The sequence below is a fragment of the Apium graveolens genome, chromosome 9 (assembly GCF_009905375.1).
Source record: "Apium graveolens cultivar Ventura chromosome 9, ASM990537v1, whole genome shotgun sequence".
In the NCBI taxonomy this organism is placed as follows: Eukaryota; Viridiplantae; Streptophyta; class Magnoliopsida; order Apiales; family Apiaceae; genus Apium; species Apium graveolens.
Window position 1 is genome coordinate 168,286,433 of NC_133655.1, and position 9,747 is coordinate 168,296,179.

The 9,747-nt window shown below is 37.4% G+C and overlaps 1 non-coding gene across 1 annotated transcript; it reads right to left on the reverse strand.

Annotated features, from left to right (window-relative positions):
* Positions 1-1,029: 1,029 nt before the first annotated feature.
* Positions 1,030-1,136, reverse strand: LOC141688573 (small nucleolar RNA R71). Its single transcript, XR_012562007.1, has one exon. It is a non-coding gene; the product is annotated as a small nucleolar RNA R71 (small nucleolar RNA).
* Between the last annotated feature and the right edge of the window lie 8,611 nt (positions 1,137-9,747).

The following is a 9,747-nucleotide window of genomic DNA, read 5'->3' on the forward strand; positions in this document are numbered from 1 at the left end:
CGTGTTATCTTATTAGTGTCATCACCATTACATGCTAAGGTTAAGAATGAAAAGGCTATTGAATGAAGTACTTAATGAAGTTAGAATCCCATGTTTGTGTCATATATTATTCCATTCTCTTTAATCTCTTAGTTAATGTTCTCTAGTATAATTCTCAATAGTTAATCTTAGTATGATCAAAAACCCAAATTGTTATTCATCTTAGTATTGAATAATAGTCATATCATTGTTGCATAAGTGCATAAATCACATAGTTAACCTAAACCAGTCTATGTGGGAATGAACTAGATATAATTCTATATTACTTGTGATCGCGTATACTTGCGTGAATTATTAGCGTGTGCTTAGCGACTAACAAGTTTTTGGCGCCGCTGTCGGGGACTCGGTGTTAACTTTTAGTTTATGTGTTTGTCATCAGTGATCATTAAAGTTCATTGACTCGGACATTGTTACTTACCTACTTTTTTCCTTGTCGTGTTTCAGGTACTCTAGCAAGCGTGTATGTATACGCATTCGCGGGCTCGTAAGAGAAATCTAGATGAAACCCAGGAGGAGGTTGTAGTGATTCAAAGAAAAGTTTTTGAGGACCAAGAGAAAGTAGAAGAAGAAGAGAAAGTCGAGGAACCAGCTTTAGTAGTGATGGGAGATCAAGCAGAAATTCCTAAAGCTTTGATAGACGATTTTCAGCCTAAGATCAATGATATTCAGTCGAGCATCATCAGACCAGCCATCTCGGCTAACACTTTTGAGATCAAGTCGAGCACGATTCAGATGATACATAACTCAGTTCAGTTTGGGAGTTGTTCTACAGAAGACCCCAACACGAACATCAGGGATTTCATCAAGATCTGCGACACTTTCAAGTTTAATGGGGGTGACTAAAGATGCTATCAAGCTGCGACTCTTCCATTCTCTCTGAGGGATAAAGCAAAGTGTTGGTTACATTCTCTACCACCAGGGTCTATCACCACATGGGAGGATCTTGCTCAAAAGTTTCTCACTAAATTCTTTCCTATGGCAAAAAATGCTACAATCAGGAATGCACTTACTCAGTTTGCACAGCAAACTGGAGAATCTCTGTGTGAGGCTTGGGATCGATATAAGGAGATGCTTAGGAAGTGCCCACATCATAGCATGCCTAATTGGATGATTATAAACTGTTTCTACAATGGTTTGGGCGCACAGTCTAGACTGATGCTTGATGCAGCATCTGGTGGAGCCTTATGGGCCAAAAGCTATAATGAATCTTATGAGTTGATTGAGCTCATGGCAGCTAATGAATACCAGAATCCTACGCAAAGAATGTTGCAAGGCAAGGTAGCAGGAATTCTGGAAGTAGATACAGCTACTGCTATAGCTACTCAACTTCAAGCTTTGACGATGAAAGTGGAATCTTTAGCTAATTATGTAGTTAATTAAATCACTAGTGTTTATGAACTTTGTGTGGGGGCACATAAAACTGAGAAGTGTGCTATTTCTAGCAAATCTGCCTAATTTGTGAGCAACATTCAGAGATCACAGTAGCAAGCTCCAACCACTTATCACCCCAATAACCGCAATCATCCTAACTTCAGATGTAGCAACAATCAGAATGTGGTGCAACAACCTTATCAGCCATACACAGCAAAGCAGTATAACCCTCCTAGTTCAACAACCATAATATACCCCTAGGCAACAACTTAAACTTTAGTAGTTACCGCAATCTAATGAAAAATCTGAAATGTAGGAGTTAAGGCTCATGTACAAGAGTCAAGCTGTTTCTATCACGACCTTGGAGAATCAGATTGGGTAGAATGCTAATGCATTACCGAATTATCAACCTAGAACGCTTTTAAGCGATACTGAAGTGCCAGGCAAGAAGGAAGCTAATGAGCATGTTAAGGCAATTACATTGAGGCCTGGTAAGGTTGCAAATCCTGAAAAAGCTAAGACTCCAGAATCTGAAGTTGAGGCTGAAGAAGAAGAAGTACAGAAGGAAGCAGAAGTGGAACCAAGGAAGACTAATGTTGAGCACACTCCTCCTGAGGGTAATACAGGGGAGAAACAGATCTATCCTCCACCTCCTTTTCCTAAGAGGCTGCAGAAGAAAAAGCTGGATAAACAGTTTGAGAAGTTTCTAGAGGTGTTCAAGAAACTTCCCATCAACATACCTTTCACTGAAGCTCTTGAACAAATGCCTAGTTATGTGAAGTTCATGAAAGGTATTCTCTCTAGGAAGGTGAAGCTTGATGACTTAGAGACCGTTGCTCTCACAGAGGAATGCAGTGTTGTGTTGTAACAGAAGTTGCCTCTGAAACTTAAAGATCCTGGAAGCTTCACCATTCCTTGCACCATTGGAAAGGTGTCATTTGACAAATGCTTATGTGACTTGGGAGCTAGCATCAATCTGATGCCTTTGTCAATCTTCAAGAAGTTGGACTTACCTGATCTAAAGCCTACTTATATGACTTTGCAGTTGGCCGATCATTCTATTACTTATCCATGAGGTATTATTGAGGATGTTTTAGTCAAGGTGGATAAACTCCTCTTTCCTGCTGATTTTGTAATTCTTGATTTCGAGGAGGAAAAGTAGATTCCCATAATTTTGGGAAGACCTTTATTGGCGACTGACCGGACCTTGATTGATGTGCAGAAAGGTGAGCTCACCATGCGAGTGTTGGATCAGGATGTAACTTTTAATGTGTTCAATGCGATGAAGTTCCCTACGGAAAATGAGGAGTGCTTAAAGGTGGAGTTGGTTAAATCTATGGTTACTTCAGAACTTGATCAATTGCTAAGGTCTGATGCCTTAGAAAAGGCCTTGTTGGGGAATTCCGATAGTGAAGATGATGAAGGGGATGAGCAGTTATAATTTCTGAATGCTTCTCCCTGGAAGAGGAAGAAGGATATGCCTTTTGAGTCTCTTGGAATTGAGGAGCTGAACAAATCTCCTAAGCGCCTCAAGCCATCTATTGAGGAAGCTCTTATTCTTGACCTCAAACCTATACCTGAACATTTGAGGTATGCGTTTTTAGGTGATGCATCTACTTTGAATGTTATTATTGCATCTGACCTTTCAGGTAGTGACGAGGAAAAACTCTTGAGAATTCTGAGAGAATTCAAATCGGCAATTGGATGGACGATAACAGATATCTAGGAAATCAGCCTTTCTTATTGCATGCATAAAATTCTTCTAGAGGAAGGAAGCAAGCCTACTGTTGAGCAACAGGGAAGGCTAAATCTGATCATGAAAGAGGTTGTGAAGAAGGAAATCCTCAAGTGGCTAGATGCAGGGATCATCTATCCTATTTCATACAGCTCATGGGTGAGTCCAGTTCAGTGTGTGCCAAAGAAAGGTGGTATCACAGTGGTAGAAAATGAGAAGAATGAGCTTATTCCTACACGAACAGTCACAGGGTGGAGAGTTTGCATGGATTATAGGAAGCTGAATAAGGCCACAAGGAAGGATCACTTCCCTCTTTCTTTCATTGATCAGATGCTTGATAGATTGGCTGGGCATGAGTACTACTGATTTCTGGATGGCTATTCGGGCTATAATCAAATTTGCATTACTCTAGAAGATCAAGAGAAGACTACTTTCACTTGTCCGTTTCATACTTTCGCCTTTAGAAGGGTTTCTTTTGGTTTATGTGGAGCACCGACCACATTTCAGATATGCTTGATGGCTATCTTCTCTGACATGATTGGTCAGAATGTGGAGGTGTTCATGGACGATTTCTCTGTGTTTGGCGATTCATTTGATGAGTGCTTGCAGAATCTTGGCGACATTCTTAAAAGGTGTATTGAGACCAATCTGGTTCTCAATTGGGAAAAATGTCACTTTATGGTACGACAGTGCAATATTCTTGGGAACAAGGTCTCTAGTAAGGGTCTTGAGGTGGACAAAGCCAAAATGGGGGTCATCGAAAATCTTTGCCCACCAATTTCTGTTAAGGGAGTTCGCAGTTTTCTTGGTCATGCGGGCTTCTATAGGCGGTTCATCAAGGACTTCTCAAAAATTTCTAAACCTTTGTACAATCTTCTGGAGAAAGTTGTTCCGTTCAAGTTTGATGATGAGTGTCGGGATGCTTTTGAGTTCTTGAAAAAGAGTTTAATCACGACACCTGTCATAACTGCGCCTGATTGGTCTGAACCGTTTGAAATGATGTGCGATGCAAGTGACTATGCAGTTGGAGCAGTTCTTGGGCAGAGAAAGAACAACATATTATATATGGTCTACTATGCTAGTAAGACCCTAAATGGTACTCAACTTTATTATACTACTACGGAGAAAGAACTTTTGACTATTGTCTACGATTTTGAGAAGTTTCGATCTTATCTGCTTGGGATGAAGGTGACAGTTTTCACTGATCATACTGCAATTCGATATCTCGTCTTGAAGAAGGATTCGAAGCCTAGATTGATTAGATGGGTTCTTTTGCCTCAGGAATTTGAGTTGGAGATCAAGGATAAAAAAGGTACTGAGAACCAAGTCGCTGATCATCTCTCTCGTTTAGAGGATCCAAGTGCAACTTCACTGGATAAGACAATAATAAATGAGTCTTTTCCCGATGAGCAGCTGTTTGGAGTGTAAGAGGAAGAACCATGGTTTGCAGACATTGTGAACTACCTTGTGAGTAATATCATGCCTCTTGACTTGTCGTACGCTCAAAGGAAGAAGTTTCTTCATAAGGTGAATTGGTCCATGTGGGATGAGCCATATCTATTTAGGCAAGGAGCTGACCAAATCATCAGGAGATGTATTCCGTACAGCGAAACGGGGGGGATCTTGCGAGATTGCCACTCAACAGCTTATGGAGGACATTATGGTGGACAAAAGACAACAGCTCATATTCTTCAAGCAGGTTTCTTGTAATAACCCCAATTTTTGGAATTTTTGAAACCCTTATGAATAGTGATTTTGCTGATTATGCTGAATAAGAAAACTTTTCATGCCACACTATGTAGGGGTTCTGTTATTGATATTCTGAGATTTTATTAGTACTCTATATGGTATATAAGTGTATGTAAAGATCGTCAGAATCCTATTCCGAACACTTTGATTTTTCCCGGAAATCCACCAGATACAGAAAGAAGTGAGTATAAGGTAACAGGATAAATAGGATTTAAATTCAAGGATTTTAAGAGGGGATCATAAAAAGGAATATAAAATATTGAGGAAGGTTTAGGGGAACCCAAGTGATAAGATCCCAGATATGATTCATCAAACGATAAATGAGAACGAAAGTTAAGCGAACCGTATAACAGATCAGCGGTCATTAGGCAAGCAATTAGGAGTTAATCAATGAGGTTAGGGATGATGATGTCATCAAACCAACAAGAAGAAGACAAGTGTAACAAGATGACCTAAGCTTGATGACCTAAGCATGACAAGTGGGAAGGATTGGTTGGTTGATTGTGAGCCACACATTTTTTACCATGGTAAAAATTTAATTTAATTCCAAGAAAAAAGGAAGCAACCAACCAACAAATATCATAACACAAATACAAATTGAAAGTTGACTTTCCCATTTCAAGAAGAAAGCTCTCGGCTAAAACAAACCCAGAAACTTCAAACTGCCATATCTCCTTCAATACTCACTCAAATGTTATGTTCTATAGCTCGTTGGAAAGGTATTGAGATGACCTACAACTCTTGTTCACAAGTCTCTTCCAAATAAGCATGGTAAGACCCAAATTTTTACAGTTCTTTAAATCAGACTTTTAGAAACTTCAAAGCCTAACTTTGTGTTCTTGATTTCTTTGGAAAGATCAAGCTTGTAGGAGGCTCCATAAGGCTTCCTAGTAACTTTTCACCCTCCAAGAAAGGTATAAATCTTCACACCCTTTAGTAATAAGTTTGAATGTTGAAGTTTGGAGATGGTTTGGATGGATGAGTAGTAATTTGAATGATAAGCATGATTCGAGCTTAATTGTTAAGTAGTTTAGTTGAATTTGGAGATGTTATAATATATGATTGGATTGAGATCCTTGAGCTTATTATTACTGAAATCAGTAGCATTGATGTGTATCTTGAGTTGTTGTTGATTGGTAGTTGGATTGATATGATTTGGAATGGTAAAAAATTTGAAAATCGCGTAAACATAGCCGTCGTAATGTCCGATTTACTTTAGACTTCTTTTGTTCATAACATTAGGACCCAAGAACGCCCTGATAGGTTTTTACCATTGCAATTTTTAGATATTTCATGTTACGAGCTTCGTTTTGATATGTGGTTCGTTTGATTCCGATGTACGGTTTAGGAGAAACGGCCGTTTTAAGTAACGACGTTTCGCGAACGAAACATTACCCCTCGCCTTACTTTGAAACATAGGTTAAAGACCTTAAATGACTAATTGTAGTATTAAACATTTATGTAAAGTGTAATAGGCAGTTGGTAAGACACTTGCGAAGGAATCGCCTTAAAACTCGTAATGGTTAATTTATTAAAAATGGTGGAGCCGAGGGTACTCGAGCGACTAAAGAGAATCAGTAAGCGCAAAGCGAGCGTTAGAGTCTAATTTGGTTAAAGTATAGATTTACAAGTGACTTCGGTTTAATTCCAACTTATATGTTGTTTATAGGTTACCAGACTCGTCCCGAGCCATTTGTAAACCCCAGTCACTCAGGCAAGTTTTCTACCCGTTATACTGTTGTATATGCATGATCTTGTGATAAATGCATATTTGTTATTAGCAAATTCTTGCGATATATTGTAGCATGTGATTTGGTATATATGCATGCTTATTTCGTATTCTTGATTTATATATCTGTTGGTTCAAATGCTTATTCGTTGCATAATACCTATGCTAGAGATAAGCGGTATTTGCGTATACCCTTAGTATAGGGGATCAAAAGGTGAACTTTTTCTAAAACCGGGAGGCGAGACTCCTGAGTATAATATATATTTATATATATATTGATATAGTTTTTAAAACTATTAATCGAATAAGGTTTATTCGATAACTTTATTTTATTTAATGAATATTATTACGAATATTCATTCGAGGGCTTATGACTCCTTTATTTTATTTAATGAATATTATTATGAATATTCATTCGAGGGCTTATGACTTCTTTATTTTATTAAATGAATATTATTTTGAATATTCATTCGAGGGCTTATGACTTCTTTATTTTATTAAATGAATATTATTTTGAATATTCATTCGAGGACTTATGACTCCTTTTATTTTATTATTTGAATATTATTTGAATATTCATTCGAGGGCTTATGACTCTTTTATATTATTTATTGAATATTATTTGAATATTCATTCGAGGGCTTATGACTCAGTTTATATTATTTAATGAATATTATTTGAATATTCATTTGAGGATCTATGACTCCGATTATTTGCTGAGATATGTTCTTTATTTTATTAAAGAATAAGGTGTCGATAATAAAACTTATCTTTGATTATTCAAATAAAGATAGTACTTTCGTATAAGTATATCTTTGGTTATTTAATACTCATTTCAAGTATAAGTTTTAAAACTTCTACTTCAATTATTTTTATAAAGATTATTCTTTATGGGAATATTATTTAAATAATAATATTCAGATATTTTCTAATATATTGGGACTGATTTATTTCATTAAATCATCATTACTCCAAACACTCTTTAAAGTATTTTCGAGTCTTCAAAATGATTTTTAAAAGTTAGAGCGGATCCCAAAACTCATTTTTATATTTAAGATCTTCCTTTTAAAGGGGATTTAAATACTCATTCAAAACTTGATGGATCCGGATCAGTGGTGTATTTTACATTCGCAACGAGGTTGCTGTTTTGAGAAAACATCTTGATTACTTGCCCATCGTTCGGGAAGTAAGTTCATCTATTTGAGTCGGCATAAGCAACATGGGCTCAGTGGGCGTCCATGAAAGTGTAAGTGGCTCAGTGGGAGTCCATCAAATGCGTAAGTGGCTGAGTGGCAGTCCAGCATAAGGTCCTATTGCGGCCAGGGTGATGACCAGTGGGGAATTCGTCCATCTACTAGTAGAAAAGGTTACTTATTGGTATCTTTGCCTGATCAGCAAGATATCAGGTTTATGCCAAGGTTTTCTCCTTTCCAAATTCATTGGATATTGCAACTCTGTTTATAATTTTCATAACAGAGGTTTTTAAGGAGTGTATGAAATGTATATATATAGGTGTATATATATATATCGGGATTTAATGAAGTATCTCGTAACTTCATTATTTATAATGATATTCAAAGATTGAATCTATTCTAATCTTGTCTTGTAGTCTCATCTATGTGATGAACTTTTGAACTGATTATAACTTGAACGGTGGTAGTTCAAGTAATATTTGGAAAAGATATAAGTATATTGGGGTATCTTATAACTTCATATTTTCAACTTATATCTAGTTAATGATTATCTTATGCATATCAAAGATTTTCAGAAAAACGTTGAGACAAGGGTAGATATATGAGATCACCTTGCAACGATATTTTTATACAGTTATAAACTGGAACTCTGTGTATATTATGCATGGAAGAGGACTTCCAAGATTTTGAAAAGTATATATGTATATATACTGAATATTTTGCGACTTCATCGCATTAAGATATCAAACTTGGTTCATTTCTTTTGACCAAGACTTTTATGAGTACTATGAGAAGGCTCATATATTGTTAATCATTATACATATTATTTTGGTGGGCTTGCTGCTCACCCTTGCTTTCTTCTTTCATCACACAACAACAGATAGAAAAGATGAACAGGACCAAGCTCCCGATTCGCAAGCGGTTAGAAAACGTTCCGCAGTCTTCTGAAAGCGTTGATGTCGTCGTAGCTGAGGTAGGAGCTACCAATAGGCTAGGTTTTTAACTATTGATGAGCCAGACTTATGTATAATATGAATTGTAATAATGGCAAGGAATATGTAAATTTATTCACAACCTTTTTAAGGTGTAACGGTTTATAATTGTGGAATATAAGGACTTGTGTTATTTTTAAGTGTTCATCTCTGAGACTATAACTTGTGGTGCGTGTGTTTATTATGGGGTCACAGTACAGAGTAGTTGATTATTTATTAAGATTGGGTGTTATTAAGGGAAATGGAACTGTGACAACCCGGATCCCCGACCCCGGATTTGGGGGTGTTACAGAAGTGGTATCAGAGCTAAGCGTTATAAACTTCAGAGATGATGTGACATTAAGATAATAAGTTCACTAAGATAATAAGAACTCTTGCCAAGTTCCTAGTCGGGCTACCTAACGTAGTACTGACAGTTAAAACCCTTATGGGAACCCTTATAAATATCGTGATAGAAGCGTACTTCGTTATCGTATATGGTAGCGGGACTCCGAACCCTGAGGTTGAGGAGCAACAACGCGATTATGTTTTATTACTTATTGGAGATCAGATTATGGATCCGATAGAGCGTCCTAACGCGGGATCGGATGATGTTCATGTTGAGGATGTTGTCCTAGAAGGGATATTTGCTGAGGAGGATCCCATGGAGGATCCTGACAAGAATGAATAAAGGACCACTGATGAATTGATGACCATGGTTAGGTCGACTACCAGAGGTAGAATTGGTCGGTCACTATCGGAGGTTCATTCAAGTTTGTAAAGATAGTAGCCCCCTTTAACTCGGCTTACTCGTAAGACTGAGAAGTTTGAATGGACAGAGAAATACGAGAACAACTTTCAAGAACTGAAGCAAAGATTGGTGACGACCCCTATGATGGCGTTGCCGGATGGAAAAGGAGATTTTGTGATGTGTAGTGACGCTTCGCATAAGGAATTAGG